This window comes from Oncorhynchus gorbuscha, linkage group LG09, assembly GCF_021184085.1.
Source record: "Oncorhynchus gorbuscha isolate QuinsamMale2020 ecotype Even-year linkage group LG09, OgorEven_v1.0, whole genome shotgun sequence".
Lineage (NCBI taxonomy): Eukaryota > Metazoa > Chordata > Actinopteri > Salmoniformes > Salmonidae > Oncorhynchus > Oncorhynchus gorbuscha.
In genome coordinates this window covers 90,499,265-90,516,037 of record NC_060181.1, presented here as the reverse complement: position 1 = coordinate 90,516,037, position 16,773 = coordinate 90,499,265, and the positions used below count along the sequence as shown (strand labels likewise).

General features: G+C 45.1%; 1 pseudogene; it reads right to left on the bottom strand.

Annotated features, from left to right (window-relative positions):
• LOC124044471 overlaps nucleotides 1–16,025 on the bottom strand; it is a 70,701-nt pseudogene extending 54,676 nt beyond the window's left edge.
• Between the last annotated feature and the right edge of the window lie 748 nt (nucleotides 16,026–16,773).

The following is a 16,773-nucleotide window of genomic DNA, read 5'->3' as shown; positions in this document are numbered from 1 at the left end:
TTGGAGACAGTACTTCCTCTAGTCTAGGTGTGGGTTTGGAGACAGTACTTCCTCTAGTCTAGGTGTGGGTTTGGAGACAGTATTTCCTCTAGTCTGGGTGTGGGTACAGTACTTCCTCTAGTCTGGGTGTGGGTACAGTACTTCCTCTAGTCTAGGTGTGGGTTTGGAGACAGTACTTCCTCTAGTCTAGGTGTGGGTACAGTACTTCCTCTAGTCTAGGTGTGGGTTTGGAGACAGTACTTCCTCAGGTCTAGGTGTGGGTACAGTACTTCCTCTAGTCTATGTGTGGAGACAGTACTTCCTCTAGTCTAGGTGTGGGTTTGGAGACAGTACTTCCTCTAGTCTAGGTGTGGGTTTGGAGACAGTACTTCCTCTAGTCTAGGTGTGGGTTTGGAGACAGTACTTCCTCTAGTCTAGGTGTGGGTACAGTACTTCCTCTAGTCTAGGTGTGGGTACAGTACTTCCTCTAGTCTAGGTGTGGGTTTGGAGACAGTACTTCCTCTAGTCTAGGTGTGGGTTTGGAGACAGTACTTCCTCTAGTCTAGGTGTGGGTTTGGAGACAGTACTTCCTCTAGTCTATGTGTGGAGACAGTACTTCCTCTAGTCTAGGTGTGGGTTTGGAGACAGTACTTCCTCTAGTCTAGGTGTGGGTACAGTACTTCCTCTAGTCTAGGTGTGGGTTTGGAGACAGTACTTCCTCTAGTCTAGGTGTGGGTGTGGGTACAGTACTTCCTCTAGTCTAGGTGTGGGTTTGGAGACAGTACTTCCTCTAGTCTATGTGTGGAGACAGTACTTCCTCTAGTCTAGGTGTGGGTTTGGAGACAGTACTTCCTCTAGTCTAGGTGTGGGTACAGTACTTCCTCTAGTCTAGGTGTGGGTTTGGAGACAGTACTTCCTCTAGTCTAGGTGTGGGTTTGGAGACAGTACTTCCTCTAGTCTGGGTGTGGGATTGGAGACAGTACTTCCTCTAGTCTAGGTGTGGGTTTGGAGACAGTACTTCCTCCAGTCTTGGTGTGGGTTTGGAGACAGTACTTCCTCTAGTCTGGTGTGGGTACAGTACTTCCTCTAGTCTGGGTGTGGGTTTGGAGACAGTACTTCCTCTAGTCTTGGTGTTGGTTTGGAGACAGTACTTCCTCTAGTCTAGGTGTGGGTACAGTACTTCCTCTAGTCTAGGTGTGGGTTTGGAGACAGTACTTCCTCTAATCTAGGTGTGGGTTTGGAGACAGTACTTCCTCTAGTCTAGGTGTGGGTTTGGAGACAGTACTTCCTCTAGTCTGGGTGTGGGTACAGTACTTCCTCTAGTCTAGGTGTGGGTTTGGAGACAGTACTTCCTCTAGTCTAGGTGTGGGTTTGGAGACAGTACTTCCTCTAGTCTGGGTGTGGGTACAGTACTTCCTCTAGTCTAGGTGTGGGTTTGGAGACAGTACTTCCTCTAGTCTAGGTGTGGGTTTGGAGACAGTACTTCCTCTAGTCTAGGTGTGGGTTTGGAGACAGTACTTCCTCTAGTCTAGGTGTGGGTACAGTACTTCCTCTAGTCTAGGTGTGGGTACAGTACTTCCTCTAGTCTAGGTGTGGGTTTGGAGACAGTACTTCCTCTAGTCTGGGTGTGGGTACAGTACTTCCTCTAGTCTGGGTGTGGGTACAGTACTTCCTCTAGTCTAGGTGTGGGTTTGGAGACAGTACTTCCTCTAGTCTGGGTGTGGGTACAGTACTTCCTCTAGTCTAGGTGTGGGTTTGGAGACAGTACTTCCTCTAGTCTGGGAGTGGGTACAGTACTTCCTCTAGTCTAGGTGTGGGTTTGGAGACAGTACTTCCTCTAGTCTGGGTGTGGGTACAGTACTTCCTCTAGTCTGGGTGTGGGTACAGTACTTCCTCTAGTCTAGGTGTTGGTTTGGAGACAGTACTTCCTCTAGTCTAGGTGTGGGTTTGGAGACAGTACTTCCTCTAGTCTAGGTGTGGGTACAGTACTTCCTCTAGTCTAGGTGTTGGTTTGGAGACAGTACTTCCTCTAGTCTAGGTGTGGGTACAGTACTTCCTCTAGTCTAGGTGTGGGTTTGGAGACAGTACTTCCTCAGTACTTCCTCTAGGTGTGGGTGTGGAGACAGTACTTCCTCTAGTCTAGGTGTTGGTTTGGAGACAGTACTTCCTCTAGTCTAGGTGTGGGTTTGGAGACAGTACTTCCTCTAGTCTAGGTGTAGGTACAGTACTTCCTCTAGTCTGGGTGTGGGTACAGTACTTCCTCTAGTCTAGGTGTGGGTACAGTACTTCCTCTAGTCTAGGTGTGGGTTTGGAGACAGTACTTCCTCTAGTCTAGGTGTGGGTACAGTACTTCCTCTAGTCTGGGTGTGGGTTTGGAGAGAGTACTTCCTCTAGTCTAGGTGTGGGTTTGGAGACAGTACTTCCTCTAGTCTAGGTGTGGGTACAGTACTTCCTCTAATCTAGGTGTGGGTTTGGAGACAGTACTTCCTCTAGTCTAGGTGTGGGTACAGTACTTCCTCTAATCTAGGTGTTGGTTTGGAGACAGTACTTCCTCTAGTCTAGGTGTGGGTTTGGAGACAGTACTTCCTCAGTACTTCCTCTAGTCTAGGTGTCTAGGTGTGGGTTTGGAGACAGTACTTCCTCTAGTCTAGGTGTGGGTACAGTACTTCCTCTAGTCTAGGTGTGGGTACAGTACTTCCTCTAGTCTATGTGTGGAGACAGTACTTCCTCTAGTCTAGGTGTGGGTGTGGAGACAGTACTTCCTCTAGTCTAGGTGTTGGTTTGGAGACAGTACTTCCTCTAGTCTAGGTGTGGGTTTGGAGACAGTACTTCCTCTAGTCTAGGTGTGGGTACAGTACTTCCTCTAGTCTGGGTGTGGGTACAGTACTTCCTCTAGTCTGGGTGTGGGTACAGTACTTCCTCTAGTCTAGGTGTGGGGAGACAGTACTTCCTCTAGTCTAGGTGTGGGTTTGGAGACAGTACTTCCTCTAGTCTAGGTGTGGGTACAGTACTTCCTCTAATCTAGGTGTTGGTTTGGAGACAGTACTTCCTCTAGTCTAGGTGTGGGTACAGTACTTCCTCTAGTCTAGGTGTGGGTTTGGAGACAGTACTTCCTCTAGTCTAGGTGTGGGTACAGTACTTCCTCTAATCTAGGTGTTTGGAGGTACTTTTGGAGACAGTACTTCCTCTAGTCTAGGTGTGGGTTTGGAGACAGTACTTCCTCTAGTCTAGGTGTGGGTTTGGAGACAGTACTTCCTCTAGTCTAGGTGTGGGTACAGTACTTCCTCTAGTCTAGGTGTGGGTACAGTACTTCCTCTAGTCTAGGTGTGGGTGGAGACAGTACTTCCTCTAGTCTAGGTGTGGGTTTGGAGACAGTACTTTCCTCTAGTCTAGTGTGTTGGTACAGTACTTCCTCTAGTCTAGGTGTGGGTTTGGAGACAGTACTTCCTCTAGTCTAGGTGTGGGTACAGTACTTCCTCTAGTCTGGGTGTGGGTTTGGAGACAGTACTTCCTCTAGTCTGGGTGTGGGTTTGGAGACAGTACTTCCTCTAGTCTAGGTGTGGGTACAGTACTTCCTCTAGTCTGGGTGTGGGTTTGGAGACAGTACTTCCTCTAGTCTGGGTGTGGGTTTGGAGACAGTACTTCCTCTAGTCTAGGTGTGGGTACAGTACTTCCTCTAGTCTAGGTGTGGGTTTGGAGACAGTACTTCCTCTAGTCTGGGTGTGGGTACAGTACTTCCTCTAGTCTAGGTGTGGGTTTGGAGACAGTACTTCCTCTAGTCTAGGTGTGGGTTTGGAGACAGTACTTCCTCTAGTCTAGGTGTGGGTTTGGAGACAGTACTTCCTCTAGTCTAGGTGTGGGTACAGTACTTCCTCTAGTCTAGGTGTGGGTACAGTACTTCCTCTAGTCTAGGTGTGGGTTTGGAGACAGTACTTCCTCTAGTCTGGGTGTGGGTACAGTACTTCCTCTAGTCTGGGTGTGGGTACAGTACTTCCTCTAGTCTAGGTGTGGGTTTGGAGACAGTACTTCCTCTAGTCTGGGTGTGGGTACAGTACTTCCTCTAGTCTAGGTGTGGGTTTGGAGACAGTACTTCCTCTAGTCTGGGAGTGGGTACAGTACGTCTAGGTGTGGGTTTGGAGACAGTACTTCCTCTAGTCTAGGTGTGGGACAGTACTTCCTCTAGTCTGGGTGTGGGTACAGTACTTCCTCTAGTCTGGGTGTGGGTACAGTACTTCCTCTAGTCTAGGTGTTGGTTTGGAGACAGTACTTCCTCTAGTCTAGGTGTGGGTTTGGAGACAGTACTTCCTCTAGTCTAGGTGTGGGTACAGTACTTCCTCTAGTCTAGGTGTTGGTTTGGAGACAGTACTTCCTCTAGTCTAGGTGTGGGTACAGTACTTCCTCTAGTCTAGGTGTGGGTTTGGAGACAGTACTTCCTCTAGTCTAGGTGTGGGTGTGGAGACAGTACTTCCTCTAGTCTAGGTGTTGGTTTGGAGACAGTACTTCCTCTAGTCTAGGTGTGGGTTTGGAGACAGTACTTCCTCTAGTCTAGGTGTAGGTACAGTACTTCCTCTAGTCTGGGTGTGGGTACAGTACTTCCTCTAGTCTAGGTGTGGGTACAGTACTTCCTCTAGTCTAGGTGTGGGTTTGGAGACAGTACTTCCTCTAGTCTACAGTAGTCTTCCTCTAGTCTGGGTGTGGGTTTACAGTACTTCCTCTAGTCTGGTGTGTGGGTTTGGAGTACTTCCTCTAGAGGTGTGGGTACAGTCCTCTAGTCTAGGTGTGGGTTTGGAGACAGTACTTCCTCTAGTCTAGGTGTGGGTACAGTACTTCCTCTAATCTAGGTGTGGGTTTGGAGACAGTACTTCCTCTAGTCTAGGTGTGGGTACAGTACTTCCTCTAATCTAGGTGTTGGTTTGGAGACAGTACTTCCTCTAGTCTAGGTGTGGGTTTGGAGACAGTACTTCCTCTAGTCTAGGTGTGGGTTTGGAGACAGTACTTCCTCTAGTCTAGGTGTGGGTACAGTACTTCCTCTAGTCTAGGTGTGGGTACAGTACTTCCTCTAGTCTATGTGTGGAGACAGTACTTCCTCTAGTCTAGGTGTGGGTGTGGAGACAGTACTTCCTCTAGTCTAGGTGTTGGTTTGGAGACAGTACTTCCTCTAGTCTAGGTGTGGGTTTGGAGACAGTACTTCCTCTAGTCTAGGTGTAGGTACAGTACTTCCTCTAGTCTGGGTGTAGGTACAGTACTTCCTCTAGTCTGGGTGTGGGTACAGTACTTCCTCTAGTCTATGTGTGGAGACAGTACTTCCTCTAGTCTAGGTGTGGGTTTGGAGACAGTACTTCCTCTAGTCTAGGTGTGGGTACAGTACTTCCTCTAATCTAGGTGTTGGTTTGGAGACAGTACTTCCTCTAGTCTAGGTGTGGGTACAGTACTTCCTCTAATCTAGGTGTGGGTTTGGAGACAGTACTTCCTCTAGTCTAGGTGTGGGTACAGTACTTCCTCTAATCTAGGTGTTGGTTTGGAGACAGTACTTCCTCTAGTCTAGGTGTGGGTTTGGAGACAGTACTTCCTCTAGTCTAGGTGTGGGTTTGGAGACAGTACTTCCTCTAGTCTAGGTGTGGGTACAGTACTTCCTCTAGTCTAGGTGTGGGTACAGTACTTCCTCTAGTCTATGTGTGGAGACAGTACTTCCTCTAGTCTAGGTGTGGGTTTGGAGACAGTACTTTCTCTAGTCTAGGTGTTGGTACAGTACTTCCTCTAGTCTAGGTGTGGGTTTGGAGACAGTACTTCCTCTAGTCTAGGTGTGGGTACAGTACTTCCTCTAGTCTGGGTGTGGGTTTGGAGACAGTACTTCCTCTAGTCTGGGTGTGGGTTTGGAGACAGTACTTCCTCTAGTCTAGGTGTGGGTACAGTACTTCCTCTAGTCTGGGTGTGGGTTTGGAGACAGTACTTCCTCTAGTCTGGGTGTGGGTTTGGAGACAGTACTTCCTCTAGTCTAGGTGTGGGTTTGGAGACAGTACTTCCTCTAGTCTAGGTGTGGGTACAGTGCTTCCTCTAGTCTAGGTGTGGGTACAGTACTTCCTCTAGTCTATGTGTGGGTTTGGAAAAGAAGTTAGTGTAGAGCCGGTGCTCATCCTGACAGACGTGAAACATGAAGGCGAAGCCACAACGCACCTGGGAAGAGAACACAAAACAGACAGACAACATCAGCGCTGGCAAAACATGTTGAAGGATTCTCAGATAACAGCATTTCAGTAATGTGTTTGTACAGTATCTATGCAACTGTATCTGACAAATAAAATAAAACCAATCATAAGTAAATGGATCTTCGTAAAATACTGTGATCTTACTAATGCACAGCGGTCCTTGCTGTTTATAACGGTGTAGAAATGATTACTTATGAGCCCTTAAACAAAAATGCAGTTAAGAAAAAATCGATTTAAAATAAATAAGACTACAATAAAAAAAATAAGAGCAACAATAAAATAACACGAGGTTACAGTGAGGGAAAAAAGTATTTGATCCCCTGCTGATTTTGTACGTTTGCCAACTGACAAAGAAATGATCCGTCTATAATTTTAATGGACGGTTTATTTGAACAGTGAGAGACAGAATAACAATTAAAAAATCCAGAAAAACGCATGTCAAAAATGTTATAAATAGATTTGCATTTTAATGAGGGAAATAATTATTTGACCCCGTCTCATTCAGAAATATTTCTGGCTCCCAGATGTATTTTGTACAGGTAACGAGGCGGCAGCGTAGCCTAGTGGTTAGAGTGTTGGACTAGTAACCGGAAGGTTTCGAGTTCAAACCCCCGAGCTGACAAGGTACAAATCTGTCGTTCTGCCCCTGAACAGGCAGTTAACCCACTGTTCCTAGGCCTTCATTGAAAATAAGAATGTGTTCATAACTGACTTGCCTGGTTAAATAAAGGTAAAAAATTAAATTAAAAGATTAGGAGCACACTCTGAAAGGGAGGGGTAGCAGTACTGAGTAAATGTGTAAATGTTCAGGGGTACAGGTTAGTCATGGTAATTGAGGTAATATGTACATGTTGGTAGGGGTAAAGTGACTATGTGTAGATAATAAACAGGTTAGTCATGGTAATTGAGGTAAAATGTACATGTTGGTAGTGGTTAAGTGTCTATGCATAGATGACAAACATTGAGTAGCAGCAGCATAAATGCAAATAACCATTTAATTAGCTGTTCAGCAGTCATACGACTGGTTTGTGGGAAAAAGCTGTTCAGAAGCCTCTTGGACCTAGACTTGATGCTCTGGTACCGCTTGCCGTGTGGTAGCAGAGAGAACATTCTATGACTGGGGTGGCTGGAGTCTTTGACAGTTTTTAGGGCCTTCCTCTGACACCACCTGGTAAAGGTTCGGGATGGCAGGAAGCTTGTAGCGCCTTGCGGTTGGAGGCTGAGCAGTTGCCATACCAGGCGGTGATGCAACCAGTCATGCTCTCGATGGTGTAGCTGTAGAACGTTTTGAGGATGTGGGGACCCATGACATCTTTTCAGTCTCTCGAGGGGGAAAAGGCTTTGTCGTGACCTCTTCACGACTGTCTTGGTGTATTTGGACCATGATAGTTTGTTGGTGATGTGGACACCAAGGAACTTGAAGATCTCAACCTGCTCCACTACAGCCCTGTCGATGAGCATGGGGGCTGGTTACCCACTCGTCGACAAATTCTCACAAGGCACCCGGACCTGCGTCCCCTGTATCTGTGTCTTCTCTTCTGCCCACCTTTTCCTGTAGTACACAATCATTTCCTTTGTCTTGATCACATTGAGGGAGAAGTTGTTGCCTTGGCACCACTCTTCCAGGTTCCTGACCTCCTCCCTATAGGCTGTCTCATCGTTGTCTGTGATCAGGCCTACCACAATGTCATCAATGCACTTATTGATGAAGCCGGTGACTGATGTGGTATACACTTCAATGCCATTGGATGAGTCCCAGAACATTTTCCAGTCTGTGCTAGCGGAACAGTCCTGTAGCTTGGCAGCTGCGTCATCTGACCACTTCCATATTGAGCGATTCACTGGTACTTCCTGCTTTAGTTTTTGCTTGTAAGCAGGAGGAGAGCATTGTGGTCAGATTTGCCAAATGGGGGGGCGAGCTTCATAAGCGTCTCTGTGTGGATTAAAAGTGGTGTCAATTGTTTGCCTCCTCTTGTTGCACCTGTAACATGCTGGTAGAAATGAGGTAAAACAGATTTAAATTTCCCTGCATTAAAGTCCCCTGCCACTAGGAGCGTCGCCTCTGGATGAGCATTTTCTTGTTTGCTTATGGCTTTATACAGCTCGTTGAGTACAGTCTTAGTGCCAGCATCGGTTTGTGGTGGTAAATAGACAGCTACGAAAAATATAGATTAACTCTTGGTGAATAGTGTTGTCTACAGCTTATCATGAGATACTCTACCTCAGGCAAACAAAACCTTGAGACTTCCTTAATATTTGATTTCACGCACCAGCTGTTATTAACAAATAGACACAGACTGCCACCCCTTGTTAACCATGTCGTCATTCAGTCAGGACACGGAGAAACATAAGATATCACAGTTTAATGTCCCGTTGGTAGGATAGTCTTGACAGGAGTTCATCCAGTTTATTCTCCAATGATTGCACCTTGGCCAATAGGATGGATAGTAGAGGCGGGTTACCCACTCACCGACAAATTCTCACAAGGCACCCGGACCTGCGTCCTCTGTATCTGTGTCTTCTCTTCATGCGAATATCTGAGATTTGGGCCTGGTCTGGTATCTGGAATAAATCCTTTGCGTCCGACTCGTTAAAGAAAATAATCTTTGTCCAGTTCACGTTGAGTAATCTCTGTTCTGATATCCAGAAGCTCTTTTCGGTCATAATATGTACAAAATAGGTTACAAATAACGCAAAAAAAAACACATTAAATAATAGCACAATTTATTAGGAGCCCATTACTAATGCATAGTGGTCTTTATTGTTTTGGCTGGTCAAGTCTGCGATTGTGGCTGTGATGCTGGGGCTGAGGAGCTGCTCTCTCTGGTCCAGGTAGAACTGGTGGATCACCTCCAACAGCTGATGGTACCTGGGGATGACAGAACACGGGTCGCCAGCACACATAGACGACAGAACACGGGTCGGCATTACACATAGATGACAGAACACGGGTCGGCGGCACACATAGACGACAGAACACGGGTCGGCATTACACATAGACGACAGAACACGGGTCGGCATTACACATAGACGACAGAACACGGGTCGGCATTACACATGGACGACAGAACACGGGTTGGCATTACACATAGATGACAGAACACGGGTCGGCATTACACATAGACGACAGTACACAGGTCGGCATTACACATAGATGACAGAACACAGGTAGGCATTACACATAGGTGACAGAACACGGGTCGGCATTACACATAGACGACAGAACACGGGTCGGCATTACACATAGATGACAGAACACGGGTCGGCATTACACATAGGTGACAGAACACGGGTCGGCATTACACATAGATGACAGAACACGGGTCGGCATTACACATAGGTGACAGAACACGGGTCGGCATTACACATAGATGACAGAACACGGGTAGGTTTTACACATAGATACTGTAACAGAACATGTGTAGGAATTAGGAAATAAATGTAAATAATAATGGCACCCGAAGGGGATGGCTGCCATTTTATTGGCTCTTAACCAACCGTGCGGAAGGAGATCGGGGTGCCTTGTAAGGATCCATCATTAAGTTTGCCGACAACACAATGGTGGTATGCCTGATCACTAACCACGATGAGACAGCCTATAGGGAGGAGATCAGAGACCTGGTTGTGTGATGCTAAGACAAAAACCTCTCCCTCAACATGACCATGGAGATGATTGTGGACTACAGGAAAAGGAGGACCAAGCACCCCCACATTCTCAACGATGGGGCTGCAGTGGAGCAGGTTGAGGATTTCAAGTTCCTTGGTGTCCACATCACCAACAAACTAACATGGTCCAAGCGCACCAAGACAGTCGTGAAGAGGGCATGACAAAACCTATTCCCCCTCAGGTCCTCAAATGGTTCTACAGCTGCACCATCGAGAGCATCCTGACCGGTTGCATCACTGCTAGGTATGGCAATTGCTCAGCCTCTGACCGCAAGGCACTACAGAGGGTAGTGCGTACGGCCCAGTAAATCACAGATGCCAAGCTTCCTGCCATCTAGGACCTCTATACCAGGCGGTGTCAGAGGAAGTCCCTAAGAATTGTCAGACTCCAGCATTCCCTAGTCATAGACTGTTCTCTCTGCTACCGCATGGCAAGCGGTACCGGAGCACCAAGTCTAAGTCCAAAAGGCTTCTAAACAGCTTCTACCCCCAAGCCATAAGACTCCTGAACATCTAAGCAGTGGCTACCCAGAATATTTGCATTGCCCCCCCCCCCTTATGTTGCTGCTACTCTGTTCATTATCTATGCATAGTCATTTGAATAACTCTACCTTCATGTACATATTATCTCAACTACCACGAATAACCGGTACCCCCCACACATTGACTCTGTACCGGTACCCCCTGTGTATAACCTCCACATTGACTCTGTACCGGTACCCCCTGTATATAACCTCCACATTGACTCTGTACCGGTACCCCCTGTATATAACCTCCACATTGACTCTGTACCGGTACCCCCTGTATATAACCTCCACATTGACTCTGTACCGGTACCCCCTGTATATAACCTCCACATTGACTCTGTACCGGTACCCCCTGTATATAACCTCCACATTGACTCTGTACCGGTAGCTCCTGTATATAGCCTCCACATTGACTCTGTACCGGTAGCCCCTGTATATAACCTCCACATTGACTCTGTACCGGTACCCCCTGTATATAACCTCCACATTGACTCTGTACCGGTACCCCCTGTATATAGCCTAGCTATTGGTATTTTACTGCTGCTCTTTAATTATTTGTTACTTGTATTTCTTAATTAAGGTATTTTTCTATAAACTGCATTGTTGGTTAAGGGCTTGTAAGTAAGAATTTCACTGTAAAAGTCTACACCTGTTGTATTTGGCGCATGTGACAAATAAACGTTGATTTGAATGACATAAAGATAACAGAACACACCACAGTAGGTGAGGCGATCCTGATAAGCCATGATCATACAGTACATGAACCCAATACTCACTCAAGTATTCTCTCTGACCTCTGTTCCATTTGTTCAATCAGCATCTGAAAGAACAATCACTATTATTCATCTCTACAAACACAACAGAGTTTTTCAACCAAAAGGATGGTTTAGCAATTTGATGTTTAATTCCAACAGAATAAATAAATAATTATACTCACTCTGACTTTGGGTGCAGCTGCTCTGAACTTGACACAGTGTGAAGGCATCGTCTGGGTCCGTTAGACCCAACAGATCCTGAAAGAAAAATACATTTTAAATCAGACAGACAACTCAAGACAGAACACTTGTGTACCAGTACCAAGTCAAAATCCATGATATAAAAGCGTCCGAGGACTCCTTCCTACCCTTTTGTTAACTGGCTGGTGAGATTCTGCATAGCGTTCCCAGTGTGAGTCTTCATGAAGGGCTTTCGACAGACATTGTTGGAACGTGGTCAGATACACTGGGTAATCCTTCAAGTTTGCCTGGAAAAAAAGGAAGTAAATCATCCAGTATGAAGACACAGTTCTACAATAGAATACACACTTTCCTATGTGGGATGATAATATAATTACATGGGAAGAAACATACTCTATACAGTCATCCAATTTCGAAAAGCATTGGTATAAATCCTTCACTGTTTACAGACCGTGTGGGCGGGTTTAATTTCTGCAGAGACAGGGCGAGAATGAACTTTTGCAAGGCTCGAGTCAGGAAAAAGATTAACCAATGACATTTGCTAAAGGATTTAAAATGCCACAGAAAGGAGGATGGGTACAGGGTTTAATACATTTTTTTTTAAAGACAGCTAACCGTGTTGATGTTCTCCAACTCGTTGTTGTAAGAATGCTTCTGCTGTACGTTCTCAGTCAGAGACACCAGTTCTGACTGTTTAAGAGAAAACTATCTGTTGACAGGGAAATAGGATTTTGATAACAGGTTGACATTTAAATGTCTGATGTTTTATTCCATTACAAATGGAAACAGGTCCATACTACGTTGTTCTGTTGGTACTTTTTGTGCCTCTGACACAGTCACATAACCAAAATGTAGGCTACATGACTGTGTCAGAGAACCTACATCTACAGTGGTTTCTCCACTAAATGTTTTGCGATTATGCTGCTGTACTTAGAGGTAATTTGTGGTTTAGTACGGTACCCTGCGACACCACTTCATTGCTCCAGACCACCACAAGGGGGAGTTAGAGTACTGATTATGCTTTTATTAGGCGTCCAAAACTCCGATATTACTGTTAGGCCATATCACCCAGGGCGACTATCAAATGCTTCTCAAAGATGCCCTCTGGTGGTCAAACTAGCACTAACCAGCATTAATGGTCCCAGTGCTTCACACCTAAATAAAGTGCCATTGAATTCTGCAGCACCATGCAAGCTGCACTGCAGTACGCTGCAATTTTTAAAGGATGAACCACTGTAGCCTAAGTTGTTTCTCTGACACAGTCACAAAGTCTACGTGTTGGTCCTCAGCGCGGTCGTCGCTATTTACCACAGCCACAAAGTCATGAACTCCTCTTATTTCTACAATTTACCTTTTTAAAATTTCATTTGAAACTTAATCCTAACCTTAACCACACTGCTAACCCTATGCCTTAACCTTAAATGAAGACCAACAATACGTGTTTTGTTTTCATACATTTTTATGGTACAAGTATGCCCATTTCTACTTTGTGGCTGTGATATCTAGTGGAAACCAGACATCAGCAGACGGGGTCCTGTTCCGGGAAAAGGGGCGGAGTTCCAAAAAGGGGGAGGACTGTGACTACAGCTTCCAATAGTATGACTATTTTCAGAACACATGTAGACTTCATTGGTTGAAACGTTGAAAGGCTTCAGACGTTGCACACAGAAATTAAGATGATAAATGAAGGTTTATGCTCAGGTGGAATTTAGTGAACAGTGTTGTTCCAATGCAGATGCAAGTCTGTAACATCAAATCAAACTTCATTTGTCACATGCCGAATACTAGTGTAGACCTTACCATGAAATGCTTACTTTACAAGCCCTTAACCAACAGTGCAGTTCAAGAAGAGTTAAGAAAATATTTACCAAATAAACTAAAGTAAAAAATTATAAAAAGTAACACGATAACATAACAATAAACAAGGCTATATACAGGGGGTACCGGTACCGAGTCAGTGTGCAGGGGTACAGGTTAGAGGTCATTTGTACATGTAAGTATGGAGGAAGTGACTATGCATAGATAATAAACAGCATGTAGCAGCAGTGTAAAAACAAATGGGAGGGGGGGTCAATGTAATAGTCCGGTGGCCATTTGATGAATTTTTCAGCGGTCTTATAACTTGGGAATAGAAGGGAGGACAGAACCTTTTGGTCCCAGACTTGACGCTCTGGTACCGCTTTTTATTTTTTATTTCACCTTCATTTAACCAGGTAGGCCAGTTGAGAACACCTTTATTTAACCAGGTAGGCTAGTTGAGAACACCTTTATTTAACCAGGCAGGCTAGTTGAGAACACCTTTATTTAACCAGGTAGGCTAGTTGAGAACACCTTTATTTAACCAGGTAGGCTAGTTGAGAACACCTTTATTTAACCAGGTAGGCTAGTTGAGAACACCTTTATTTAACCAGGTAGGCTAGTTGAGAACACCTTTATTTAACCAGGTAGGCTAGTTGAGAACACCTTTATTTAACCAGGTAGGCTAGTTGAGAACACCTTTATTTAACCAGGTAGGCAAGTTGAGAACACCTTTATTTAACCAGGTAGGCTAGTTGAGAACACCTTTATTTAACCAGGTAGGCTAGTTGAGAACACCTTTATTTAACCAGGTAGGCTAGTTGAGAACACCTTTATTTAACCAGGTAGGCTAGTTGAGAACACCTTTATTTAACCAGGTAGGCTAGTTGAGAACACCTTTATTTAACCAGGTAGGCTAGTTGAGAACACCTTTATTTAACCAGGTAGGCTAGTTGAGAACACCTTTATTTAACCAGGTAGGCTAGTTGAGAACACCTTTATTTAACCAGGTAGGCCAGTTGAGAACACCTTTATTTAACCAGGTAGGCTAGTTGAGAACACCTTTATTTAACCAGGTAGGCTAGTTGAGAACACCTTTATTTAACCAGGTAGGCTAGTTGAGAACACCTTTATTTAACCAGGTAGGCTAGTTGAGAACACCTTTATTTAACCAGGTAGGCTAGTTGAAAACACCTTTATTTAACCAGGTAGGCTAGTTGAGAACACCTTTATTTAACCAGGTAGGCTAGTTGAGAACACCTTTATTTAACCAGGTAGGCAAGTTGAGAACACCTTTATTTAACCAGGTAGACAAGTTGAGAACACCTTTATTTAACCAGGTAGGCCAGTTGAGAACACCTTTATTTAACCAGGTAGGCCAGTTGAGAACACCTTTATTTAACCAGGTAGGCTAGTTGAGAACACCTTTGTTTAACCAGGTAGGCTAGTTGAGAACACCTTTATTTAACCAGGTAGGCTAGTTGAGAACACCTTTATTTAACCAAGTAGGCCAGTTGAGAACAAGTTCTCTTTTACAACTGCGACCTGGCCAAGATAAATCAAAGCAGTGTGAACAGACAACAACACAGAGTTACACATGGAGTAAACAATAAACAAGTCAATAACACAATAACACTCTGCGGAAGCAAGGAAAACAGTCTTTGACTTGGGTGACTGGAGTCTCTGACAATTTTATGGGCTTTCCTCTGACACCGTCTATTATATAGATCCTGGATTGCAGGAATCTTGGCCCCAGTGATGTACTGGGCCGTACACACTACCCTCTGTAGCGCCTTACGGTCAGATGCCGAGCAGTTGCCATACCAGGCGGTGATGCAACCGGTCAGGATGCTCTTGATGGTGCAGCTTTAGAACTTTTTGAGGATCTGGAGACCCATGCCAAATCGTTTCAGCCTTCTGAGGGGAAAAGGTTTTGTCATGCCCTCTTCACGACTGTCTTGGTGTGTTTGGACAATGATAAGAATGTTGGTGATGTGGACACCAAGAGGAAATTGAAACTCTTGACCCGCTCCACTACAGCCCAGTTGATGTTAAAGGGGGCTTGTTCGGCCCGCCTTTTCCTGTAGTCCACCATCAGCTCCTTTGTCCTGCTCACACTGCCAGTTCTCTGACCTCCTCTCTATAGGCTGTCTCATTGTTGTCTGTGATCAGGCCTACCACTGTTGTGTCGTCAGCAACTTAATGATGGTGTTGGAGTCGTGTTTGGCCACGCGGTCGTGGGTGAACAGGGAGTACAGGAGGGGACTAAGTACACACCCCTGAGGGGCCCCAGTGTTGAGGATCAGCGTGGCAGACGTGTTGTTTTAGCTTGTAAGCAGGAATCAGGAGGATAGAATTACAGTCAGATTTTCCAAGTGGAGAGCGGGGTAGAGCTTTGTATGCATTTCTTTGTGTGGAGTAAAGGTGGTCTAGAGATGTTTTTACTCTGGTTGCACATGTGACATTTAGGTAAAATTTTTGTAAAACTGATTTAAGTTTGCCCTGCATTAAAATCACTGGCCACTAGGAGCGCCACTTCTGGGTGAGCATTTTCTTGTTTGCTTTTGGCCTTATAGAGTTGGTTGAGAGCGGTCTTAGTGCCAGCATCGGTCTGTGGTGGTAAATAAATGGCTACGAATAATATAGATGAGAACTCTCTTGGTAGATAGTGTGGTCTACAGCTTATCATAAGGTACTCTACCTCAGGCGAGCAATATCTCGAGACTTCTTTAATATTAGATATCGCGCACCAGCTGTTATTGACAAAAAGACGCACACACCCCAAAAAAGCACACGCTCCCACTCTTTGACGTTGTGTCACTAAACAGAGGAATGACATAACCCAAAGCATCAATTTGCATGACAGCATAGAAGCACTCACTGCTGTTGCCCATCGCTCCTAGAATTAGATTAATAAGAATGTCCTTTTGGTGTCTGCTACCTGGGTGGAGTTGAGTTGAAAATTCTTGGCTAGGTAACAGACTCTGTTAGTATGTGTAATGTGTAGGTAGATTGTAATGTGTGTGTTTTACCTGCTACCATACAGAGATGGTGATATTTACCACCAGGTGGAGCCCTGGATCAGATTTGACATCCAATAAGTGATTTTTCCACAATCTAAGGACATAACTAGGTATACGGAACACGTCTGTATGACTCTCAGAATTACAATAATATCAGACAAAACCATGTCAAACTGTACTGGTTTGTAAATCAACATACGTTGTGCTGAATGTATTTTTAAAAGAGACTCTTATACAAAGAGCAATCCCAAAAATACTGTCTGAGGAATGTTTGTGAAAGCAAGAACCCTTGAACCAGACTGACAGACTCATAGACGGCCATGTACTGCGTCTATTCAACCACTTTATTATGAAGGGGTATGAGACAGTTTCTGCCCCCAGCATGCAGTCTGTCTAGACGTGGATCGATAAGTCCCAAGAAAGGTCAGAGATCTGCATCTAGTAATGACACAAATATAAGGCATACATTTATATCACCAGTTTCGTCTGTGTTTCCTTCTCTGTTGGTTTTTTTGCGATGTTTTTCAACCAAACAATCTGCTTTCATTTATGTGAAATGTTTATCTTCATAAGGGGCTCCTGAGTGGTGCAGCCACTGTGTGTCACTGCTAGAGGCGTC